At 36.4% G+C, this 27991-nt stretch overlaps 1 protein-coding gene across 3 annotated transcripts in view; it reads left to right on the top strand.

The window, feature by feature from the left end:
• Positions 1-27991, top strand: part of LOC113052979 (double-stranded RNA-specific editase 1-like) — a 122992-nt gene that overhangs the window by 45686 nt on the left and 49315 nt on the right. For 2 of the 3 annotated variants that reach the window (XM_026217541.1, XM_026217542.1), the window contains exon 3: positions 26673-26721. The exons of the other annotated variant lie outside the window; for it this stretch is intronic. The gene's annotated coding sequence lies outside the window, so the exon portion shown is untranslated. The remainder of the gene's footprint in view (positions 1-26672; positions 26722-27991) is intronic. 3 annotated transcript variants of the gene reach the window in all.

The following is a 27991-nucleotide window of genomic DNA, read 5'->3' as shown; positions in this document are numbered from 1 at the left end:
ACTTTTTTTTTTTTTTTAAATGTATTATTGACAAGAATATGCACTGAAACTTTTAAAATAACTGTCCCATGCTGATGTATAAATGTCCACAGTAAGTCAAAGATGCACAGACATTTCTATCCTGTTCCACATCTAATAAGGCTAACTTTTTTTTTGCTAAAGTCTGAGTTTTGTACAACTTACTTAGCTGTGCTGTGACTGCACATTGATCAGAGATGAGTATACAGTAGTCACTCCCTGTAGACCTTATTATAAATCTATGCCCTGCTTTCCCAAATTCTCATCAAAGAGCTTTTGGAGGAAGTTCTGGCCAGACTCCTAATGATCCGATACCTGGATCAGAGCCAGACCACTATAGAAAGCAACAGTGTGGTTCAGGATTTTCATATCCTAACCATTTTATTCGTAGAGAAAGTATATCATTCTCGCTGAACCAAGACTGCTGAAAAAGTGTGCACTCACTGTTTGGCTCTTATTGATGTTTGTTGCATCACCCACAGATTCTCTCCTTCCCTACCAGTCGCTGACATCAATATAGTTTCAGTCGTCCTGTTCGCTGCCCTCCTGCTTTTCCTCTCCGCTGATAGAGAGATGAAGGACTGCAGTGCAACGTCATGCATTTTGACATTACAAATGCAGATCTGGAACTTCTGCAGCAGCTAACCAAATCACATAGAGATGAATCTTCTTGTGCCGGTGTCCTTTTTTTGTAGAACAGCAATATATCCTTTCACAGCGATATTAAAATCTCTCTTTTATTTCATATGTGGGTAGTGAGGCGTTAAATTCTATAATGGTACAGTACTTTATATATGTCAGAACCGGCAGTGTCGAATAAAGCATTCATCGATCATTTTCATGTGGAAACGGCTTCTCGCTGTGTGATACAGGTTGAGACTAGAAGGGGGCTGCAGGTCTTCATGGTCTTGTCTCAATCTGACTTTTTAAATCAGTTCTTGTTTCGCTCTGTGCACAGGCATGAAATAAGATGAACAGAGTTCCTTTTAGCACAGATGTGTTAAAACATTTGTAGACTGCAAAAATCTGTTTCTTTTTTTGTTTCAGAGTGATTGCCGTTTTCTGTTAAAATAAACAAAAGCAAGAGAAACTTTAAAAATAAGCATTTCAGCAAAGAATATGTGACACTAGAGTACAAAACTTGTCATAAGGGTCAATTTTTTTGAAATTGAGATTTATGCATCATCTAGAAGCTATAAATAAGCTTTCCATTGATGTATGGTTTGTTAGGATCGGACCATATTTGCCAGAGATGCAACTATTTGAAAATCTCGAATCGGAGTGTGCAAAAAAATCTAAATATGGAGAAAATCCCCTTTGAAGTTGTCCAGGTGAATTCTTAGCAATGCATATTACTAATCGAAAATTAAGTTTTGATATATTTACTGAAGGAAATTAACAAAAAAATATTTTCATGGAGCATGACCTTTACTTAATATCATAATGACTTTTGGCATAAAAGAAAAATCAATAATTTGTACCAATGTCACAATGTATTTTTGGCTGTTGCTACAAATATACCCCAGCGACTTAAGACTGCTTTTATTGTCCAGATTCACATATAGTTTATATATGCTATTTATTAATGTCATTTTACTAATATAACTTTCAGTTATTTAAAAAAAAAAACATAAATATGTCATTTAAAAACAAATATGAAACTGTATTTATGTGTATATGCATATATTTTAAATATATTGCTAAATCATATTTATTAATGTATTTATTTACTAATTATATAATATTATATATAGCTGTCTCTCTCTGTGTATATTAGTAAGTAATACATAAAATGATATATTAGTGAATATTTATTTACTAACAAATATTCTGGATATCACAAATTTATAAATGATAAATGTTATTTATTTGATCTTTTATTCAGTGATATATTTTTTAAAATAAATAAATATATATTTAATAAACTGAAACCGATATCCTTAAAGAAACAGTTTGATTATTAGACGTATCAGTGAAATTTTACTATTTTTCAATTATTTTGAATAATAGTAAATTGATCAAAACTGAAAATAACACAAAAAAAATATTTGAAAATGTCAAAAAAAAAAAAAAAACACGCCAAACTGTCTTTGAATTATATAGAACAAACTGTCTTCAAAACTATAGCTGATAAATGAAAAGTACGGCGCCGGATTCATGTGATCAAAAGAAGCTTTGAACTTGATTCTCTGTTCTGTATAAATTATTTTCATTGGCGTAGATGGATATGCAAACTGGGTGGCCAATATTTATCTGCAGCATAAGTTACTCTGTTTAATTGTCTGAATTGCAGCCATGCTGACATTCTGCTGCGAAAATGAGTGGTGTGATATAATGATGGAATTAAATGTTGTCTTTTTCCTTTAGCGTCATTTATTTTCATTATTGGCGTGACACATGGGAAGTCTCTGGGTTCAGTCTGGGTCCTGTGGGAGCGGGGGCGTGGAGTTTGACTTCATTATTGAATTTGCTGTCAATATAAATAAGTGCAGAGAAATCTAACGGCAGCTGATGTCCTATCGTCTCCCATAACACAAATCAGAGCTGAAGCCCCGGAGGTTTGGATCTGTCCTGATAACGCTTCACCTCTGCAGACTCGTCAATAGTGCCAATTATGTAGATGTGTGTGATTTTTGTCATGTGGCCCTGGTGGTGCATGGAAAACCCAATACATGTCCTCTCTGTGATGTTAACCATCTGAGGGCCTCTATTTTAATCTAAAGTTTGCCAGATAATCCTCCATTTGTTGTTTAAGACCTCTGACGGAGCTTTAACAAAACTCTAGAAGATCCCATATCAAAAAAGTGTGGATTTTGGGAAAGAGGCTTGTTGAATCGGTTGAAACATTTTTTTTCTGTTTGGCAGAGAAGTCGCATGCTGTCAATGATATTGCAGATCTTTACCCGGGGAGCGTGGTCTTATCTGGAATATTCAGTGCAGATGTGTTTGATGACATGAACACTGTCGCTTTCTGAGGCGGTGGTATCTGATCTGCTTGTGTCGGAGAAGCTGAATCTGTGCTGCGGCGGACTGGCTGATTGGGATCCAAAGCGCTGCGTTTTCATGAAAATTAGAATATCACAAAAACAACATGCCAATAAATGAAAATAATCAAGAAAGTAGTTGTATCCACTGGGAAAGCCACTCTGGCTCTTTTATTAATAAATGAGTTGTGGTTTAGAAGTATTCAGTCACATGACTTTATGATGAATATTTCCATGATAGGTCATGCACATCTGTTCTTATAGAAGATTGTTTTGTTTTTATCCACCTTAGTTAAGCATGTAAAGTATATGTAACAGTTTGGGAAGGAACTTTTTTTAATTTGTAATTTTTTATATTTTTTAGGAGTACTTTTATTCAGAAGGATTTATTAAATTGATCAAAAGTGACAATAAAGGTTTCCGTTTCATTAAAAAAATCCTAATAGCATATTAAAATGATTTCTGAATGATCATGACAAATTCAGCTTTGCCACTGACGGAATAAATTACATTTTTAAATATATCCGAATTGTCATTTAATTGTTTCTGTCCATTTTAAGGTTAAGATAAAACATTTTATTATTTGTGTAATGTAGCATTTAAAGTATTTGGTTTTAGTGTTTTGTCATTTTCTTTTCTTTAAAAAAAATATATATAGCATGTATTTCATTTATTAGTCTTTTATTGGTTTTCAGAAATAACTTTAAAAGGGAATTAAAAGGCTTCTCAGTATTTAAGTAATGGTATTTGTTTTTTCTTCTTTATATAATACGAGGTTTTCCACTTTAAATTCCAATTTGGAAAACTGAAGAACTCTCTGTTAATGCTACAGAGCAGCTGCTGTTGTCTTTGTAACTTTGATTTTACTATTTCTTTTTAGGAAAGACGTTTAGGTGCAACATGCCCGTGTCACTAGTGCAAACCCGCTGGTTTCACATCTGTGCACTAAATGGAATCAGCATGTTTTTTGATGCTTTATAGGGTTATGGGGCACATATGTGTGCTGGTATGGGGCTAGAGAAGGGCTGTTATGACCCAGAGCTGTTTAGACTGTCCTCTGACCCACAATGCCGTCAGCCTGTGAATCAGCCCTTTCCTGGCTGGTGGGCAGACCCTACGTGGCATCAAACATCAGAGCCGCAGGTCCACAGAAGTCATTTCCACTAAGCTGAGAAAAGATCCCGGCCGTGTCTCATAAGGGCCTGAAGATGTTCACTCAAACCAATGCTAGGGTTCGGTTCTGAATTATGTAAATCAAACCGTTCCTCTTCCAAATCGACTTTGATTTGAACCAGATTTTAGCACTTTATCTTTAGTAGCAGCAGCAGTTGTAGTAATTAACTACTAATAATAGTAATATTTTTTTATCTCCATTTTTTGGGTTGTTTTTGTTTGTTTATTTACCCTCCACATTAGCCTGTCAGACTTTCATGCATGCACACTGTTTTTATGAGGTTAGATATCTCCGAATAGCTCTAAATTAACTTCTCGTCCATTAAATCGGCCGTGCAAATGAACAGCTGTTTTGTTCACGCCATTGCTGTGCAGAATCGCATCAGATTGTTAATGCTCACGCTTGCCTGTTTGTAATCAGTAACGCCTTTTTATATAAAGTGAATAGCAATGCATTCTGCTGCAGTGATTTCATCAGGCCGTTTGGCAGTGAGATTAGATGTTGGAGGAAACTGTTGGTGTAATGAGAGCAGGAGCTGTCCGTGTCCGTGTCCTCTCTGCACCTGCAGCCTGTAGGGATTCAGCATCAGCATGCTGGAGATACGACAGTCCTATGAGCTGGGTTCCTGTTTCTCATTCACTGTTTTTTGGGGGATTTTCACAGCAGTTTATTTGGAGTTAGTTGAAAGATAAAGCACTTTGGAAAACATTTCTCGTATGTTTCTGACACTCAGGTGCAATTGTTTGTCTGGGCTGGTATGTTTAAGATTAAAGTCAATACTATCAGTTTTCTTTCCTGTCTTGAAACATTTCTTATTCAAACAGCAAACTGGGGAGATATCGGGATATTTTTTATTTTTTTTTTGTCTTTGTTTTTGTTCATCCAGTAGCCTTTAATTTGACAACACTTGACAGGAAGCAATCAAAACTTTTGTGCCGGTCACTTCCATCACATCCAATTGTTGGTTGAGAAAGAAAATAAGTATGAGCATTAGCACAAACAAAAACTCACAGATACATTTTTTTTACCAATATTTATTTAATTACTTACTTAAATATTAATTTCTTTACATATTTATATACTTATATGTATGTGCATATACACATTTTAATATATATATATATACATACACACATATATATATATATATGTATGTGTATGTATATGTGTATGTATATATATATATATATATATATATATACATACACACACATATATATATATATATATATGTGTATGTATATATATATGTATATATATATATATATATATACATACACACACATATATATATATATATATATATATATATATATATATGTGTATGTATATATATATATATATATATATATATATATGTGTATGTATATATATATATATATATGTGTATGTATATATATATATATATATATATATATATATATATATATATATATATATATATATATATATATATATATATATATATATATATATATATATATATATATTCTTCCCCTATTTAATTATTGACTTAAATATTTATTGACTTATTTATTTCCCTTATTAAAATAAATAAGTAAATAAAACATATTTACTTATATGTGCTCATTCTCACATACGCATGCACGCATACAATTTTCTTATAAGTATTTATTAATTTTTATATATATCAGTCATATTATATAATTACTGAGATGGATGGATAGATTTACCTATTTATTTGTATTTTTTATTTTGTTATAATATTTATGTGTATTTATTTTTATTTGTTTATATGCCATTTCTCGAAGGCGTTTTATGTATTTTCATATTTCTTTTGCATTGTTTACTTGTTACGCTACACACAGAAGATGTTTAAAAAGATTATTGGTTTAATGTCTGCTTAATAATTTACTGTCCTATAGTTTTTTAGATTTACTGGTTTGATTTTAGGATTAGTTTCAGGCATTTTTCATGAGAAAAAAAGCTGTAATGTGAAGTCCAGCACATGTTGAGCTCAGCAGGAGCTCTGATCCTGATTGTGTTTTTGGGTTGGACTCATCTCTTGTGTCCCAATGGCCTGATTCCATCATAGCTGTGGGCCATATGGCTCAGTCATCTTTTCCGTCTGTGCGGCAGGCGATAGTTTCCACCGCCCATCCATCATATATTGATCCGAGTGCAGATAATGAGTCTGTGAAACTCAGACAGATCGCATGTGACCCGTCAGACGGGGAAATTAGAGTGGCAGTGTCATCTTGCATAATAGTAGCGTTATCTTACCTCACGTACTGTTCATTTAGACTGCGTTCCGTCTCTCAGATACTCGTGTGAAGTTAGGAAGCTCAGATTCGATTCAAGCTCGTAGTGTTGGAGTTTGATCAGACATTGAATGATAAATGAGGACATTACAGGTCTGATGGTGCTTTTGTCATTCTGTTTCTCACACAGAATCTGCTCCCACAGAACTCATTAGAGATTCTATATTGAATTTAAACACCTGTTATTCCTGAAGTTCTACTCATTCACGGCTCTTGCTTGTTTCTTTCAATATTAAATATTTAATATGTGGTTGTACTTTCAATTTGAGTTCAGAATTGTACAGTTTCCACATCAGTGCATCATGAATATTACTGATACCTAATGTTTTCAGCCATTTATATAATTAGCTGTATGGGATAAATGGGATAGATAAATATTTACTGTTATATGTTGCTTATTTCAAATAATTCAGTTTACAATCAGTTTACAACACCTTCGTTAGATTAAACCAACATTCTGGGTAAAATGATTATTGGTGTTCAATTTCTGCATACAATATCAGCACCAGATTTGATCTTATCATAATTCCTTGCTTTAATTCTATGCATAGTTATTTCCATGCATCCAGAGTGCATGTCCTTTCCGTAAACTTACATCTAGACTATTATAATAACTGCAAATCCCAATTCCATCCAAATCAGTACATGAAATCACAAACGCCCTGTTAATAATTATAGCTCAGACGTCGTTTAGTGAACTAATCCTGTCCGAATAGTGCTATTCTCTCTAATAGTATTCCTTAAAGCTGTTTCATCTTATCTCTCAGCGAGGCACAGGAGAGCGTCCCAGAGGGCTGAGATCTGGAAATGCAGAGACAGGTTGATTTAATGCGTCTCATGCTGCCTTACAGAGACTGGGAATGGAAGACACTGTCACTATAGCTGAACATCATTTCTCTATCACGCTGTCTGTCGTACCCTTCTCCTCTTTGCAGTGACATTGGTTTGAGGTCTGAATGTTAGTGCATGGAGCCCAACATTACCCTCGATGGATTAGAGGCTGCATGGTTGGAAAGATATTTATTTCCCCCCCGACTCCCCTTTTTTGGATCAATGCAGCCAATTTTGAAAGTCTGCTACACGTCGGTGTAGAAAGCCAGCCAGCGCTCTGTTCTGCTTGATATGTTGTGTAGTAAGTCCTCTTGTGGCAATTTCTCTGAACATAGAGTCAGTGCTGAATAAGTCCTGAGGCATCCACTGCTCATTCGCAAATAACAAGATGTCCCATTTTGGAAATGAATATGTGTTTGGATACTTTCTGGTGTTTGGAAGGGGCTTTAACGCAAATACATGTGCAGTCACATGACCGAATTAGCCTATAGGCAGCATCCTTGTTCACGGTGTTGCGCATGATAAAAAGTGTGTAAAACTGTAAATTAAAACTGTATGTGTGTTGCATGCTTGTTGCATCTTTTGCTTTGAAGAATTACAAATTCAAAAAAACGGGAAAACAAAATGTATGTAAAATTATTTGCTAGAAATATTTTTTCATTAAATTTTCCATTTTCATGAGTCATTTTTGTCAGTATTTTTCAGTAGTCAAGTTTACTTTGCAGATTTTTCTTTTTGAATATATGACTACTGAAAAATACTAGATTTTTCAAATAATTATAGAAATATATTTATGAATTAAGTTTACTTAGCATTTTTTTTTCTTTTTGAAAATATAATTGATACATTTATTTTTATCATTATTACAAAAAAAGAAAAAAGAAAAACAATCTTCATTAAATGTTTTTTGTCAGTACTTTTCACAATTCTGTATTTTCAAAGCGAAACATTGAAAAGAAATGTTAACATTTCAAACAAATAATTAAATTTAAATGAAATGTGTCTGTGATGCATACTTGTTGCATATTTTCTTTTTTTATTACAAATTAATATTAAAATGGAAAACAAAGTATTACATATCAGTATTTGCTGGAATTTTTTATTGAATATAAAATTTTCTTAAAATGATTAAATTTATATGCATGCTTCTTGCATATTTTCTTTGGAGAAAAAACAAATGATTAGTTGTCAATATTTAGGTAGACAATATAGTTTGGAGAAACACTCTCATTTATTTGTAGATGTCACTTGATATATATCCAATGCAACTGAAACCATATCTATATTTTAAGAGTCTAAACATGTCCAAATACACATTGGGGTCACTGAATATAGCAATTCATGCATTTGTCATGTTGGCTGCTTCAAACATGTCCCTTCTGATGCACAGCGTGGTGTTTAGATCTGCACATCAAATCATACGCCTCAAAAGAACCTCACTGGAAAGGTAATCGCTGCTGCCTGCTGGTTCATGAATGGCTTGCTTGCAAGGTTTAAAGAAGTGAAGGTGAAAGCAAAGTATCTCATATGTCATAGAGCAGCAGGCCAGCCACGAGGTAGGTGTCCTCCTCAAGAGGATGGGCGTCCTATAGAGAACCATCATGCTCTGCTCTTCAGTACACCACTTCATTTTCTGAATAAGGGCAGAAAGCAAGGATAGTTCAGCCAAGCGCCGAGTTATTTGACAGAATGCAGTGCTCCGCAGGAAAGCCAAGGCAATCTGTTTCTCTGGGACCTCTGTCAGCCCAATATAATCTCTATATGCAGGACACGCAGTCTATTCTTGATTTTTCGCTTCTCGTTCATTTATTTTCATGGGACTAATGCAATATTTGTGATGTAGTTTTCACTTAATGATATTGTCTGTTGAAATTCTGCTTGTGGGAACTAATCTATGTGTGTTTATCTCGTTACAACTTCTTTTTTTTAATGCTGAACATTTTGATGCAGTACAAAAATGGAGGCAGTACAGCAATTTTAAAGTGTGCTGCTGTTAAGTGTGTGAAGGCCAGTGTTTTTTTCCTTAATGTTGCATTTGCATGACTAAGCTGTGCCAGATGTGCACAGTCTTCTTGCGAAAAAAAATGTCCATGAAGATTTTATAGCAGAAATGTCTTGCTTTAAAGAGTCCAGTGTTCTTGTATAAACCCAGAAAGTTAGCACATCTGTGTGGTGCGGCTGACACGGAACCACATGCGCTGTTTGCGCTCAGTGGATACTTTTTTGCATGCAAAAAGTATTCTCGCAGTTTCGTAAATTTACAGTTGAACCCCTGATGTCACATGGATTATTTTACAGATCCCCTTGTTACGTTTCTGGATGTTGATGGTGTAAGTTCCCTTGCTGTCTCTGGGAGGGTCAGAGAGCTGTCAGAATGCATCAAAAATATCTTCATTTGTGTTAAGATGATGAACAGAGGTCTTACGGGTTTGGAACAACATGAGGGTGAGTAATTAATGACAGAATTTTCATTTTTGGGTGAACTTTCCCTTTAATGCTGCATTTGCATTAAGTTCTGCCAAATGTGCGCATTTGTCTAGAAATCTCTCTTAAGATTTAATAGCACAAATCTCTTGCTTTGAGGAGCACAGTGTCCTCATATGAGCCAGAATGTTAGCACACGAGTGTCTGTTTTATCGATTGGGTTTCTTTCCCTGCAAAAAAACTAAACAAAAACACAGACACATTTGAGAATGATAATTCTCTGTTGTTCCAAAACTTGTATGAGATGCAAAAGCACCATAATAGTTGATATTCTAAATCTTCTGAAACCATATGATATGATAACTTTGTGTGATGAACTAAAGTTAAATTAAAATTTCAGTCGCTTTCTCACAGAAAGCCATTGCATGAGTTCAGAAGTCCTATGGACCGCTTATATAAAGCTTGTTTTGTCAATTTTGGAAAATAAAAAAAATCTTATAGTATATATTAGGATAAAAGTAGTCGTCGTTTAATTGTTTTTCCTTTTTGTGCTAAATGATGACAGAATTTCCTTTTTTTTTTGGGATAAAGATGTAAAATAGTAGAATCTTGGCTTCTCGGAGTGTTCTGGTGTCCATGAAAGATTACTGTAAATGTCTCTGGTTCCTCTTTGATTCCAGTGTCAGTGACTGGCTGGGTTCTGTTGAATCTCTGCAAACGTCCTTGCGTGTAATAAAGGATTAATAGTTTGAGTCATGGCCCCATCTGCCGCTCTGCAGTGCTCAAGACTGTTTATCCCCGCACACCATGACCTCCTGCTCTTTCACTACAAGTACACACATACTGGGATGTTAGGGTCTACAGGGGATGTTTAGGTCGCTCAATAATGGACTTCACGGGGTATTTGGCCATCAAAAGTGTGATTCCATATCAAAGGGAGCATTTATGTTCAGTCCGAAGGGTACTACAAATGACATAGGGAACAAGTGTACGTCAATTTATCACATCACAGGAAGTGGAGAGGGCAATTTACCCAGCAGTCATTGTACACTACTTATGTAGTACACAAAATGTGGCTCAAATAAATTGTGACCCTCAGATGTGGTTTCTGTGCAGTTTTTCACAAGGATAAAATGCTTGAAAATGTGTCTCCTAAATGCAATATAAGAATTGAATTAACTAAATCACATATATTTTCAGATTAAGTACTGCATCAGTAAATTGGATGTTGTATTATACTAGTATTAATAGTGATAATTATTTTGAATTATATTGTGTTATTTATTTCAGCATGAAAGTTTTCCAATCTTGTGTTTGTCCCAGTAACGTAGGGCAGAGAAAGCTTTCCAAGACCAGTGGCATCTACCTCCACGAGGCTTTATCAACCTCATTCTGCAGGAAATCAGTCAGAACGGAAGAACAAGCATGTCAAATCATTTTAATAAAAGATTATTTTCCCCAAGCCCATTTCCAGATGGTCTAAGTGTTGAGCGATAGCAAATTGGTCATTTTATTCTCGTGATTATCTCCAGCAGTGTTTAGTTCTAACTTTTATTAATCTTGCCCATTTCAAGCGGATAAAAGTCAGATCAGACTTGTGCAACAAGACACGGGTGACCGAGAGAAAACACAAGCGTGGTTCTGGATCATTTGTCAGCATTAGTTTTCCAGAACGGCTGTTTTAGTTTTAAAAACATGATTTATTACAGACAGGCTGAGCGCAAGTAGTAATTAATGATGAGGATGTAGGTGAGGAAGAGGGCAGGAAAGTGCTACACTGCTTTTTCCGGGCACTGTGCTCTGTGGTTATTCTAGTTATATGAGTGCTGTTCAGACGAAATGGATGAGGGATGTGCAAAACCGCGTCATTTTGAAAGTGATTTGGTTGCCTGAACAACTTGTCAATTTGTTGGGGAATAGTTCACTCAAATATATAAAAATTGTCATCATTTACTCATCGTCATGTCAATCCAAACCTGTATGACTTTATGTTAGGGCTAAATAATTTAGGGGGGAAAAAGTAAATAAATAAATGTAAAAAAAAAATTATTGTTATATATAAAAAATGTGATTATGATATTTAAGCTGATTTGATTTAGGATTTTTTTTTTGTGTGTGTGTGTGCCAGGTTTGCTTTTCTTATTTTTTTGGCCAAAATATCAATTTGCAAAAAAATTAAAAAAAACTATTATTATTATAAAATATTTGTTTACACAAAATAATAAATGCATTCCTATTGTAATACCGTATTTTTCGGACTATAAGTCGCACCTGAGTATAAGTCGCATCAGTCCAAAAATACGTCATGACAAGGAAAAAAAACATATATAAGTTATATAAGTCGCATTTATTTAAAACCAAGAACCAAGAGAACCATCTACATCTACACCAACCATCTTACCATCTACAGCCGCCAGAGGGCACTATATGCTGCTCAGTGTATGCTACAGGAGCAATGAGCAGCATAGAGCGCCCTCTGGCTGCTGTAGACGGTAATGTTTTCTCTTGGTTCATTTCTCTTTGTTCATTTCTCTCGGTTCGTGTCAAATTAATTTTGATTAATAAGTCGCACCTGACTATAAGTCGCAGGACCAGCCAGTCTATGAAAAAAAGTGCAACTTATAGTCCGGAAAATACGGTAATACTACTTTTTTAATTGGCCTAAAAAAAGAAGTTAATGAAAAAGATGCTTTTATGTAATTTTAATGTAAACTGTACATTTATGATGCTATGTTTATATCTTAATTTCTTAAAGAAAACATTGTGATAATTTGCAAAATATCATCTTTTGTGTTCCACAAATGTCAGTCAGTCATTCAGGCTTGAAATGATAACTGGTGAACTGTCCCTTTAAGGAAGGCCTTTATAATTAGTTTGATTAGACTCATATCCTAGGGGGCTGTACATGTCATTTATTTATGCTTTCAGAAAAAAGTTACATGGACTGTGATGGAATGGAATACTTTAAAACTGGAGCTTGTTTCTAATTTGGCAAGCATACTAATTAAAGCATGCTAATTGAAGCACCACTTCTAAGAATGTCATAAAAAACAACAAACTGAGAACTAATTTGGAGTTTGACACCGTCGGTAATCAGCTAGTTGGTAGTTGAATCACTAGTTGACGGTCATTACTCATCCCGAACGTGTTTCAAACACACACACTGCCCAGAGTGCGGACAATTTGTCCTTGTACCAACCTGTTGGGCATTATCTATTTATATGCTAGCCGTGGCTCCACACTAGTTTTCATTCAGGTCCCTGTGACAGAGTGAAAACACCCTGCAGATGCCCTGTCCTCCAGTGTCCTCTTCCTTCCGTTCCCTTCCCCTTACACAACCGGGACATAAGAGCAGCATTCCTGAGCTCGAGATATGATTGGAATGGTAATATACTCAAGATCAAATTAAGTCAGAGCCTGTCTCAGTAGGCTACGATGAGCATCTGCGGCACACAAGATGATTAAAGCACTATTCAGACTGGATTAGTTGTCCAAATGACATTAGATTTTAAACGAAAAGGACGTCTGTGATCTCCTGGACTGTTGTTTTACCCATTAAGTTGTCTTTGAAAAGCAGATTTACCACATACTTTAATGCATTCATAAATGAGTCAAATATTCTTTTAGTCTGCTCGTGTGCACTTGTGCTTTGGGACGCGTCTGAAATGGCATCTTTTTTGTTTTTAATAAACGTCACCTCCTACGCGCAGAGCTAATAACAGAACTTCAACATCATTAGAAAACGCTGTGCCATTTACACTTTCCCTCTACACGTGCTGTACCATATGCTAATATTTTAGTCAATTCTCATTCTGGAACCACTAACCATAAACACTCTATGTTAGTGGGAAATGGGAGTCGAAATAGCCAAATGCCGACTTGCAGGTGTTTTTACAGAGGACCTGAGGGAGAGCGCCCCACTGACAGAATGAGTGTAGGGAGAGGAAGCGCTTTGCTTGTGCTTGTCTGTGTGTTTGGATGCTATATGTGGACTCGTGCTGAGTGAGTCTGCCTCAGCATCCAAACTTGATGATTTCTCTGGATCGTTGTTTCTCTCATCTCTTTGTTCTTGTGGTTTTGGTGCACGGCTGCAATCTTGTTTACTGTAGTAAAATCAGTTCGGATGCACAGCTTCTGATGGTTTGTGTTGACCTTCCTTTCTCTTTTCTTTCACATCTCCTTTTACATTACTTTATTGCTTTTTCTCTTTTGCTTTGCATTTCTTATTTACTTCCCTTACCATTTTCTTTCAGATTTTTCTTTTCTTTTTGTATTTTCACTTCCATATTTCCCCTTTTCTTTTTAATGTTGTTCTCTTTTTTCGTTTTCATTTATTTTTTCTGTTTTCATTTAATTCCCATTTACTTCTTTTCATTGCTTTTCCTTTTCCTTATTTTTCCTTTGACCGGTCCTTTTGAAATTTCATTTTGCTTTTTCATTTCCCCCCTTTCCTTTCCTTTTGCTTTGCCTTTCTCATTTCCTTGCCTTTTTTATTTCCTTACCCTTTTCACCTTTCATTTACTTTTTCATTTCCTCTTTAATTTTCTAGCTTTTAATTTGATCACCTTTTCTTTTTCACTTTTATTTAATTTCCTTGGCTGTTTTTACCCTGTTGTTTAATTTCATTGGTTTTATTGTCTTGTCGTTGCTTTGCTTTTCCTCTTTCTTTATTTTTTTTCTTTTATCATAACCCTTTAATGGAATTTTCCTTGGACCATTTATTTTTAATTTTCTTCTCTTATTTTCCCCCTTTCTTTTCTATTCTGTCATTAACCATTTTTAAAAAAAATTTTATTTAGTTTTTTCTTCTTTTGTAATCTGTAATTTCTTTACACTTTTTCTATTTATTTTCTTCTCTTTTTGAATTGTCATTTATTTAGTCCAGTAAATTTAGGGAAATTTGCAGAAATTTTGGAAACTTTCCAAGATTTTTTGGAAAATGCCTGGGATTTTTGGAAAGATTCTGGAAATTTACCAGAAATGTTCAACCCCATTGCAACCCTACGTTTATTAAAATATTTTTACATTTCCCATTCTTTCCCTTCCTTACCCTTTTTCTTCTCCTTTTCCCTTCTTGCTTGACAAACTGATGGCTCAGTGTTCTCCCAGCTGCTTGTGTATGCGTTGGGCTCCTGCAGGAGTAAATTGCAGTGTGGTTGTGGAGAGCAGGTGAGCAGAGAGCAGTGCTGGAGGCTTTGGCCTCTGAGCTCCCCATTAAAAGGATCAGACAGTTCTGCACTACACCACACTTCTCAAACTACCACGGCTCGTGCAGGCCGATGTACACAAGAGGAACATGACCTCAGCATCTATTCATGTCAAATAATGGCCTTAACAAGCTATTCTTCTCTCTCTCTCTCTCTTTTGTTGTTTGTGTCCTCACCATTCTCTCTTGCTCCTAGCAGTCCACTCTACTGTGATTAATGGAGAAGCGTGTAGAATATTATATTATGTCGGTATCAGGGCTTCCTACCAGTGTTTTTGTTATTTCAGAGAGCTGTGTGATCCCAGGACACATGTTTTTCCCCTTTAAGAGAATGTATTTAAAAACTTCTCATCATACAGCTCCTTTTAACAATTGATATGCTTGTATTGATAGCGCACAGGCTTGGTTTTGCTGAAATGAAGAAATGAATAGAGAGTTATATCTACAGCTCACTCTGTTTAGTTTCTCATACACCATATCATTTATCAGTAGAATGTTTTTCACTTTGCTCGCTAATTCTCGTACGGACCAAAAATGTAGGTTGTTATTCACTGAGATCTGAATCAGTCTCATGAGAAAATCATCGGTTGATTTTGTGACCTTTTTTATTTGATTTTTTTTTTTTTATGAACTCACGTTTGGGTAAATGCCAATATTCTTACTGAATAATCACTTTAGTTTTAATATGACTATATACAGCTTATATACAGTTATATACAGTTATATCAACACTGTCTTTGTTTTATGTGTGTGTGTGTGTGTGTGTGTGTGTGTGTGTGTGTGTGTGCGTGCATGTATATAGTAAAATATCATTTTTTTTTTTACTTACACTACTTTTAAAAATTGTGGGGTTGGTAAAATGTAATTATTTATTTATTTATTTATTTACATGTTTTTGAAAGAAGTGTTTTAAATTCACTAATTTATATGATAAAAATGTAATAGTTAATTTGTGAAATATATATATACAGTACAGACCAAAAGTTTGGACACACCTTCTCATTCAAAGAGTTTTCTTTATTTTCATGACTATGAAAATTGTAGATACACACTGAAGGCATCAAAACTATGATTTAAGACATGTGGAATTATATATGGAATTATATACATAACAAAAAAGTGTGAAACAACTGAAAAGATGTCATATTGTAGGTTCTTCAAAGTAGCCACCTTTTGCTTTGATTACTGCTTTGCACACTCTTGGCGTTCTCTCGATGAGCTTCAAGAGGTAGTCACCTGAAATGGTCTTCCAACAGTCTTGAAGGAGTTCCCTGAGAGATGCTTAGCACTTGTTTGCCCTTTTGCCTTCTGTCTGTGGTCCAGCTCACCCCTAAACCATCTGGATTGGGTTCAGGTCCGGTGACTGTGGAGGCCAGGTCATCACTCTCCTTCTTGGTCAAATAGCCCTTGATGCCTTCAGTGTGACTCTACAATTTTCATAGTCATGATTTATATATATATAAAGTGTAAAATTGTGTAATATTATTGCAATTTAAAATGTGTACAGTTTAAAATAATTATTTATATTTAATATATTTAATATATAACAGAATTTATTCCTATGATGACAGCTGAATTATCAGCATCATTGCTCCACTTTTCACATGATAATTCTAATATTCTGATTTGCGGCACGAGAAAAAGTTCTTGTTATTATTATCAATATTTAAAATAAAAAAAGTATGGCTTAATATTTCTGTAGATTATTTGATGAATAGTAAGTTCAGTAGAACAATTAGTAGTGTTACAAATGTCTTAACTGTCACTTTTGATAAATTTTAATTAATCAATGCTGAAAAAAAATTATAATAAAAAAGAAAGCCTGCTGACCCTAAACTTTCATATATATATATTTACACTATCTTAATGAAAGTTATATATATATATATATATATATATATATATATATATATATATATATATATATATATATATATATATATATATATATATATATATATGTGTAAATACTGACAGCAAAAGTTGTTGTTTCATTAAACAAAAATGTCCCACGTGTTTAAGGCTTGCGTACTAACCACTAGGCCTCGGCTCCGACCCAGGATTTGTTTTTTGACTGGTGTCTTTATGTAACATTTAGAAATGTTCTTCAAGTTTGCCAGAGTTAAAACAATCCAAAAAGCCATTTCCATGCCTTACATTTTTCCTTTCAAGCCTGTCATTTTCAGTTCTCCAGTGACTTACCGGTAGATCGCTCATTCATCCTGGCATGCTCGAGGATGTGGGAGCTTTTTGCAAGTTCAGCGGTGTGGGAATTTCACAGCAGTGCTTGAGGAGAAAAAAAAACCACAGGAGATGAATGATGCCCTGAGCTCCCTGAAGGAAAATATCCATATGTATTAATGAGAGTGAGTGTCTGTCTCTCAGGCCTCCTGTACTAATGACTGAAGTCTCGTCTCTTATTCATTGGAATTCAACACATAACAAAGATATATCCTTTGTAACCCAGTGGAAAGAAAAATCAATTTCAACACAGTCTTTGTTTCAATCTCAGCCTTTCCTTTAGAGGGCAAACTGAATGTAATGAAATGTCAGGGTGATCATAGACAAAATTCCCATGGTGCATTTGGATAAATACTACCTTCCTGTGTATTAGAACCACGGACGTACATAGGCATTTCAGTATCTTATAATTCAGTTCATAAACAGGCTTGATTTGAAATGGATCCAAGGGAAGGAGGAGGCGTTTCTGATAATAAATCTGTTTTTGAGAAAAGCAGAATGGCGGCTTTGTTCTCAGACTCCTCCTCCAAGGGACAACTGGCATTTCTGCGGGGAGGAATATGTCTGCGTGATTTATTATGTGATATTTGAAATCGTAGCCCATGAAACAGTCCTGATGCACGGTGTCTAGAAGGTGGTTCAGTGCTATCTGATCAGAGGTGGTGTCAGATGTTGTTGTGTTAGGAGTGGATGAAAGGAGGAAAAGGCCTCAGCTGTTGGTTTGTAGCACAGATGGAATATATGAGCTCTGATTAGGGGTCAGTGTGCCAGGTGATCACATGATACTTGAATAATGGGATACTTAAAGCAATTCTGAAGACTGTGCTGATCTTTGTTTTCCAATAAATGGGAAATTGAACCTTCAGACATAAAAAAAAAAAAAATAGGATGCAGAAACATCATGGAAAAGTTTGATTGATTTAATACAAATGATTGAGTCCTTCAGATTAATAATTTTTGGTTTACCCTCATGTTGTGTTCCAGTCATTTTGACCCGGAGACTAGTTAATGTTACTGCATTGGACTAAAGCTTGCTGACTTTATTTTTTTGGAACTGATTGATCATAGGCCACATTGATCTGAAGTTATGCCACCTCAGTTTTTAAGTGAACATTGGCAAAAAAAAAACTCGGGGGCATAAGCATACTTCTATGAGGCCTATGATTAGTTTGGTTTCAAAGTGAAATTCAACACCAGTGCTGATTGAAAGAAAACAAGTTGATAAAAACTTTGAATATAAGATTTACTGATTTTGAAATGCCATAATAAGAGATTTGCAATACATTTTTAAGAGGCCGTTCATTTTTGACCTGGAAACACCAAAACAGGTAAAGAATTTCAGCGTAGCAAGAAGGGTTAAATAAATCCCTCCGGTGTTGGGACCTGACTCTCTGTGTCAATTGTCATTTGGGCACATTACACTTAGCGTACCTTGTCTTTTAACATGAGCAGAGTAACCTCTCGTAATAGTCTCTCATTATTTTTTCTTACTGAGGTGAAACCAGAGTGTGTTTCCATTTCACAGGAGCTCCGTTTGTCATTGAGGGCCATTGAGAATCTACCCACAATGCCTTGTGGCCCATCACCGGGTGCCGCTGGAGGCTCCAAATTACCTCGTCACAGCTGCTGCTGTTCTGCATGGTTGACCCCACGGAAAGGCTCTGACTGAATTGATTAGAGCCTCGAGCAGAAGTGATGATGTGTTTAAAGAGAGATGATAGAAAATGTCATCGTAATGGATTATGTTGCCAATCTATTGGTGATGCCTTGAATGTAAAATATGAACAGTGAATATTGATTTTCAGGAGTAGCAAAGCATGTTGTTTGTTTCTGTGAGTTTGGGTTACATGACTAAATTACTTTGTGAAGTTGGCTACGAGTTTTCTAGGCCTAGATGGACTTATTCCATTTCCTTTGGACCTTTGGTAGCGGATTCAAAGAGAATACATTTGTAAGATTGCTAATAGTATGAAAATATTATGTTCTGATTTTTGTATATACTTTGAAAACTCAGCTTCTGAATTTGAATTGAATTTGAGGTAGCATGCAGGATGCAGAATTGCAATTTTAATATCAACGTAAGGAAAATTAATAGACATTTAACTGGAAAAGCAAAGGTTGTGAATACAGATTATGAATGTTGACTTGACAGACTTGTTTGAAAATTTAGCAAAATTTAAAAAGCCTTAAAGTTCAAGTGTTTATAGGCCTTGCAGACAGATGGATGGATAGATAAATTGATTTAATTTCCCAGAATGCATTTGTTGTGATGAATTTCGCAGTTGTCGCCAATAAAATTCAAATCCAAATGATGAAAGTGAGCCAGTTCTTATATTTAAAATTCCTCTTCCTGTCTTTCCAAAGTAGCTTCCTGTGGGTTGCTCAGTTGAAAGTCCAAATTAAATTAAAAGTGTACCAATTTTTCTTATGCTTAACCATGCTTCACATATCCTTGACCATATTAAAATGCCACGAATGAATCCTGGTACCCTGAGTTCTCTGGTTGTACAGTCATGTACTCTTGCGCACAGATTTATTATGTAACCTCATCCCGTTGGCTCACTGCAGCAGTTTTTTCAAAGCATTTGTGACTTGCTACTGAAAACTAAAATTAAACTAAAGTGCCCCTTGCCTTCTGACGTCTCAATGAGCTTGTAAATATTTCAGAGAGACTCCGAGAGCAAGAGCAAGAGCAGCATGTGATCAAAGAGTTCTGTAAAACATGAATATGGGACTTTTATACATTTAACAACCCTGTAGAAAATAAATGTTGGCACAGTGCAAACACAAGCAGACTTTGTGGTTTCTCTTTTGTGTGCTTTTCTATGATCACTTGATCCCTCATCATCTGAAGGTTGTGTTTCATTGGGACGATGGTTGCTGTATGCTAATGATTGATCAGATTTTTTACGTGATTTTTTTTTTTTGTGTCACTGAATTGCAGGTGGGGTTAATGAGGTTTTCTCTGAAAATAATTCCATGTGTAATGATATACAGCAGATAGGATGAACCCTTTGTGGATATCAGTCTTTCTGTCAGGCGAACAGTTGCCCGGGTTTGGCTTGCTGCTTCTGGGGGTAGCGTAGATGGCCAGATCTTGTATAGTGTTGGGCTACAGACAGATAAGAACACAGCCTGATGTTGATGTTGGATGGAGCGAAGCTTGTCTTATCTCTGTGAGATTAAGATTGAAGCAGATGGGATGGAGAACAGGGTCTTATACCGCAGCCACAGACTGTCCCTTCCCCCATGATGCTATTGAGGAATTACGAGCAGCCTTTACTTCCATATTCAGCTGAAATGGCTGTTTGCTTTGGAGTACGCCCACTGATTTGAGAGATGGATGCTGGGCAGACCAGCAGTCCGCTTTAAACTATGCCTTCCTCTACAGACTGCAGTCATCACCATTCAAAGGTTTCCTTCCTTTTTCTCTTTACCTAATGCCGTAGTCTTGAATACATAATATTGAGAGTTCTTGCCTTATTTTGATCTATAGAGTTAACGTCAGGCTTTAGTAGTATTGAAACTTTTTGATCGGTCAGTCTTTTAGCCGGTTAGATTGTAATTGGAAAAGTGTTTCTCAACCTTGATCGTGCAGTCCCATCAACACTACACACCATCTCCCTAATCAAACACACCTGATTCAACCTATCAAATTGATAGTAGAGACTCCAAGACCTGAAATGGTTCTTATCGGAAAAGATAGAGCTTTCTGTTTTCTATTTTGTGAGCTGTTGTATGATCACCTGCCATCTCATCATCTAAAGGTTGTGTTTCATTGGGACTATGGTTGCTGTATGCTTATGATTGATCTGATTTAGATGGTTCCCCCTCGAGCCCAGTGTGAGATCCTCCTAGCTTACTCTTTCAGTCACTCCTGGCCTACTTAAACACAACTGCTGTAACACAAGCTGGAGTACCTCAGGAGATCATGCGTGGGAAAAAAAACTCACAGGCATTGTTCTGCTGCTCCAACAAGAGCGGTCAAGAGTGTTGTGAAAGATTTTATCCTCAGAGGTGTAGCTACTCTGGATTGTCACGGGTTGGTGCTGGACCTCACTAATCACTGGGTTTCGGTTTCTGCCAAAGAGAAAAACTCAAAAGCTCAATAGAAACAGGTTTAGCCTTATTGATGAATATACAGAGCAGGCTCTGTTGGAGCTGAGTTTTTGTTTGGGGGTTATGGTACTTCCCTCGTTTGTCCTGGCCTGGGAGACTTTTTTCTTGGGTACAAGCTGCACTGCGTCATTATCATTTTTCACAGTACAAGGCCACCCTCTGAGGCTTAGGAAAAGTTTAGCAATTGCCGCACCACAGTGCTATGCTCAAAGCATATTTGACAGCCCACCCTCTTGGTTTTAAGGGTCTTCTCTTGAGTTTGCTCACTGACCCGAAGGCCTGATCAGTGTCCAGGTGGTAAAGTTGGGTACACACCCTTGGCTTCAGAACTGCAGGTGTCACTTGGCAGGTTCCATGAGCTCCAGCTGTGTCAGCCCGCTGGTTTCTGCACACTATCCTTGCTTCTCCCTGGAGTGTTGACCCAAATAGCAAGCCCCAGGGAATACGAAAACGCACGCATACAAACAACCCGAATCTGTCAAGTTTAAGTAAAGAGTGGAGGTGCAAGAATGGATCTGGATTTGTAGGTCTCTGGAAGGATATTAAACATGGCCTTACGTGACATTCCACACTGAGACCTATTCCACTGCTTCGCTCTGGTTGTCGCAAACTCCATTCTGGAGCTTCTGTGGGAGTTGACAGTGTTGATTCAGTCAGCATTTGAGAAAGTTTTCACGTCTTATTGGAAACCAGGGAATGTTGTTTTTCCCAAGGAGAAACAGCAAAGCATTATTCTCGTGCCCAGTCCTGCAATGTACAGTCAGACGTGGACTACCAAGTGGACACCTTGCCAAGAACTCACACAGTCACCAGCAATGGTACTCAAGCCACTGTGTGTGTGTGTGTTTTCTTCCTCTGCCTTGTTTTATCAGGACCAGAACAGCTTTTCCTACTTTGGAGCCAGTGAGTCTACAACAGAGCTGTTGTTGTGTTAGACCACTTGCACTTAGACTTGTGTTAATGATTCTTGCTAATGGGCCGAAGCTTTCGATCCCTTGTGGTGTAACTGGAGAATAAGAGAAGGTCATACGTCTGTGAATGGTATTGGTTTTCTCCTCTACTTAGCACACACTGAGCAATACCCTACAAGTTTACTATGCCCCATGATACCTGCACTCCCACCACGGGAGCCAAAATTGTTGATGTTAGAGAGGAGCTAGTTTACAAGGTACACTTTGACCAAGTGTTTACACGTCTGTGGTGTAGGCTATATTTGCAATGTTTATGCCTTGCTTGTATATGCTGCTTTGACTTTAGGTAACTAATACAAACCAGGATGTTGAGGATATTAGCCAGGCATCTTTAAAAAAAATTATATCCTACCGACTCTGCTGTCGGAAGTTCACACTTGGGGCAGCAGCAGTAATTTTCCCCTCATGTCTTTTTCACCATCTAATGGTTCTATATTTCCTGCCCGCTCTGCCAGGAGAGCTGCTCTGAGGAGGATTGGGGTGGGGGGGTGGGGGGTTCTGGCGGTACATTGCAGCAGAGATGGGCACACAGGCTTCTGCTCTCTCTACGTCATGTTCATGAGGATCTACAGACATGATTCCCTGTGGGAAAATAGCCTGTCTGCATCTCCTGCCCTCTCATTCTCTATCACTCTCAGCATGTTCTGTCACCCTGAGGAAAGCCTCAGAGTCTGGCGATGACTGACAGTGAGAATGCCTCTGTTCTTCTCTGCGTTCCATGTGCACTCTGCTGTAGCATCTTCTTGGCAGCCTTCACCTCCATGTAATCTCCAGCACATACAATAGAAGTTCCTTTCTGTATGTTTCAATGAGTCCGAGTGCATGCCCCACCTTTAGGAAGAAGGTGGTAGTGCCTTGGTTAAAGTAAACTTAATAAATAATAATAAGTATTTATTATTAATAATTATTAATATTAACAATATGATTAATATTATTATTGTATATTTACAAAATATTATACAATAGTAAGTAATATTATTTCTTTAAGTCTGTTTTCATTTTTTACATTCTGAATAAAAGACAACTTGTGCTTTATCTTTTTTTCACTATAATTTGGATTGTTTTGGATATAGAGCAGACAGGAATTATTGTGGGACAGAGCTGGCATTCAACTTGGGTTGCCGAAAGCATAACCGCGATGTGTGTTGGAGGATTCGCCCAACAAGGCTATTGGCTACCTCGTGCTTTTTTCATTGTTACAACTGAGTTAATTTCCTCTCTGTACTGTACAGAACCTCTGCAGTGGAGAGAATCGCTGTAATTAGTTTCAAAAATAGACATCATTTATTACTCAAGAGGTTAAACATTAGATGTACCCTGGTAATGAGATGTATCAAGCTGTGGTTTGCAAACCGTACGGTTCTTGTTTTATGGGAACCGTTTCAACCCCGACTGATTTCTCACCTAAGCTGTCTGTTGTTGGCAGGGACTCCTCATTCCTTTATCTGTATTTTTTATTCTCTCTTAGAGAACTCTCTGTTCTGTCTGAAGGTGTGATTTATGTGTTCTTTTATTGAATTCCTGTGCTTTGTTTTAACTGAAAATGGCAATGGTGATTACTTAGCATTTCTCTCAGTTTCATCGGCAGCATTAAAACTGTCCTCATCCTCACCTTAACTTGAGTCAGTCGAATAGTGTAGAAGACATGCCGAAGGATTGTGATTTATGAAACCACTTAGCATGTGCGTGCGATACTCAAAAATTGAGAAGGCTTGTAATTGGATGAGATGTTATTTACCTGCTAAAATTGCATGTGCCAAAAAATGTAACTGAGAGCTTTGTTGAATGGGAAGTTCCTTCTTCATGTGAACTATTCCTGCAAAGCTTCACAAGAAGAAAAGTGAGCATACAGGACAGTTAGAGCTCGTTATTGTCTCTCTTCTTAGAACACTGATAAAAAGCAAGGCTTGACGGAGGAGTCATTTTATCGTTGTAATGAAGAGTGTATCTGCAATTAGCCTTTTGTCCTCCACAGCTAGTTCAGGCCCTCGGATCCAAACATGCGTGACTCTCACAACCCATTTAGTCTGACCGAGGAGCCTGTCGTCTGACGCTCTGTGCTGGTTAAAGATCCCCGCTGAACATTTTAACCGTGGTACACAATAATCTAAATTGTGGATTGCGGTGCATTGCGTGGCTGCTCTCTGGCTTATAACAGCATGATGAGTTTGATTTTGATATTCTCTGTTAAAGTAGTCGAAGCTTGTTTACATTTGTATGTGCAGAAACGATTTGGGAAATACCAGAAAGAAAAGGGCAACAGTGCCACCCTGTGACACAAATACTGTTCTTACCTTGTTAGTCTTTCAGTTCTGGTATCTAATGGCTGTAAGATCAGAAACTATTTTTTTTTTTTTCATTTGACTAAAATATTGTTTTGGGATTATAAATGCATTAATTTAGCAGGTGCTTCTTCCCAAAGTGGCTTTGCTTTATCACCAGTTAAGCCACAGGATTTACAGTTGATCCAACAAATTTCTTTTAGATTATTTTGAGTGTTAGAATTAAGATGTTCAGTTAATGTATAATTTATAGAAAAGACTGATATGATGCAATCTATGTTTCCTACTTTTTGCTTGATAACTAATGATTTTTATTTTATTTTTTCACTTGAAAACAAGTTAAAGAAGACCTAAAATGCAGTACTTTTAAAACATCTCAGACATGTTTCTTAGAAAGAAACTGCAGACTGCAACTGACCTTAGAAAGTTCAAGGCTCACTTTTCGTCTGTACTTTCTCACTGGTTTCCCAGTGGGCTGACCTGTTCTCTTTGACGGTAGCTTCAGAAAGATACTGAGTGCTTCTCTTCAATCTACGCTGAACTCAGCTGGCCATAAGTGAAAGATGTGATTCATATGCTTTACAGCTCGCTTTCTGAATCTGAGCTTTTCATTTAAAAGGAAACTTTTTCTGTCGCTTTTTCTTGTTCACTTTCCTTGAATTCTTCACTGAATACTCATTGAGATTGGTCAGACCACAGAGACATTTTATGTCTGGTATTCATTTTTATTTAGACAAATTCAGTAATTTGTTAGAATGATTCAGATTGCTAACCTCTAGTGATCAACCTGAAAATGTATGCATTTTATTGACTGATTCTTCACAAGAACCAGCATAGCGTTATTTGCCTATGAATTGGACTACAGTGTTTCCACAGCTTAAAGATACAAATCACCCAAAAATGAAAATTCTGGCATAATTTCACTGTCCTGTCTGCAAATAAGTCTGCATAACACACAAAAAATTATATTTTGAAGAAATTTGGCATCAAAATAACATTAGACCCCATTAACTTTTATTGTTTTTGGCAAAAACAGAGCCATTTTCAGAATATCTTCTAGTTTTCCACAGCCGAAAGAAAGTCATACAGATTTGGAATGACATCGGGGTGATTAAATGATGACAGAATTTGTATATTTGGGTGAATTATGTCTTTCAAGTGTGGGAACCTGCAGTCCAATTTACAGGAAAATAACTCTTGCCGTTTTTTGTGAAGAATCAGTCAAAAATGCATTTTTCAGTGATAAACTATCACTTTAGTTTGCATGCAATCATGAAGAAAGGTGAAATAGAAAAACACTGTATTTTTTTTGTTTGTATTATTTTCTGATTGCATTCAATTCACACTGCAAAACTCACGATACAGGTAAATAAATATTTGATGCTGTGCAACTGTAGAGTCGGCACTAATGCGGCGCAGATGCTAAACAGTGCTTTTAGAAAACACTACTGTGTCCTCAGTGAACACAAGGAGGCTGTCAGGGTTAAAGAAATGTGCTGCAGGGAGATGTATTGTTTGGCTTGCCACTTTTTTTATTCGGCTGCTTTTTAATTTTTCCTCCATAAAGCATCTTTCTGCTGCTCTTGCTCTTCCTAATGATACAAACTGTGATTTAAGGAACTCAAAGGAGGGAATCGCTTTCCTTTTCCTGGTTGTACATATGACTGGCTATTATTGTGTGATTATCACTCATATTTATTTTCTTTGCCTCATTTTGCATCTCCCTTCTGACTCCATTCTGGACTTTGGAAAGAGAGACTCTTATTTTTCCTCTTCACTTTTATGAGGCACATTTATAGCGGAGGTCATATTGTTTTCATGCTCACGACACGTCACCTGATGCGTTTAGCACAGCCGTTGGGTCATGTTTTGTGGCGTTCACCTGCAGGGGAAAGTTTGGAGACTGTTGGTAACTTGGAAAGTTGGTGACGTGACAGGGGATTGAAACGAAATCTGCAGTAGCTGGAGATAACATCTAAACTCTTCTGGCAGTATACGAGTGGATAATGTGTTTGTGAAGGGATGTTGTGGAATAGGTAGAAATGTATGTACCATTGTGGTAGATCTGAAAATGCATCGAGTTATACTGATATTTGATATTAAGTTCTTTATTTCTGTTTTCTTTCTTGTGTCTATTCAGGTTGGGTGATCAAGCTGTAGTCCAGTTCTGACAGCCAGTGGAAACCCAGGTGTGTATCTTTATCTGGGGTTTTGCAATATTTACATGTATGCATTTGGCAGACACTTAAATTGCATTCAAAGGACAAATTTTATCAGTTTTTGCTTTCCCTGGGAATCAAACCCATGACCTTGTCATTTTTAGTGCCCGGCTCTACTGTTTGAGCTAAAGAAAGGAATGTAACTGCAATAATTTTGGCTATATTCTATAAATCAATCCAGGAAGGTTGTGTGTGCTTGTGCAAAAACTCACTTGTCTCTTACCAAGGCTCAATTATTGTGTTCAAAAATACAGTGTAATAGTAATATTGTGAAAGAAGTTTTTTATTTTAATATAATTTAAAAGGTAATTATAAATGTAATGCCTCTTGTGTTCAGTTTAATACATCCTTGCTCTGATGAGGTGTCTGTAGTGTGCTTGTTTGTTTTTATTCACAGTCATTGTATGCTTGAAAGTGTTTGCAGTAGTGCTGTAGTTCCATTAGAGGCGCTGGAGAGCTAAACTTGTACATAGCCTGCTTTGACCCTAGTGACATCTTTGATTCATTCACACAGTCTGCTTCTGTGTTCTGTTGTGTCAACCTGCTACATTACTGGATAGATGATCCCAGTCTACAGAGTAGCTACCATCTTGCCTTTTTATACACAGAGTCAAAAAAAAACAAAAAAAACCTTTATTCTATAAGATTTGCAATCTTTACAGTTGGTACCAAGTTTTGCATCAGAAGGTCTGAAAACACAGTTGTATGCTTTTTTCTTATTCTATATTTTTATTTTTTTAAATGTCCCAAAACTAGCTACTGTTTCATGATGTTAATTGTTGAGTTATTTGACAGTTATATAACATTACTGAATTATTTTCTTAATTAAAGAACATCAGATTTGCACCTTTATTGCTTTTAAAACACTCAGTATCAGTATCAGTTCAGTATTTTCTTCATTACTGTGATGCTGAAGGACTATAGTAATTGTGTTACTGTAATTTTAAAGGCTTTTGAAGATCTCGAGACTGTTTATAGATGTATAATGTTAGTGTACTAAAACCTTGATGATTGCTATTATTTATTTTAAATAGTTGTGAATTGAGCGTTTTCTGTTTTGTGAAAGTACTGGATGAGGCGCAATGGTTTGCATTGTCCTCATGATGGCGCTAGAGTTTCTTCCAGATTTTCAGACTGAAACTGAACATGAGCCAGTGAGCAGATCCAGACTGCTTCATGTTTAAATATTTCATTCATTGCACTAAACAGCAACTACATTTAATATTCTAGTGATCATGGC

This window comes from Carassius auratus, chromosome 34 (assembly GCF_003368295.1).
Source record: "Carassius auratus strain Wakin chromosome 34, ASM336829v1, whole genome shotgun sequence".
Classification (NCBI taxonomy): Eukaryota; Metazoa; Chordata; class Actinopteri; order Cypriniformes; family Cyprinidae; genus Carassius; species Carassius auratus.
The sequence above is the reverse complement of the archived record's forward strand: the minus strand, read 5'-3'. Positions and strand labels throughout refer to the sequence as shown.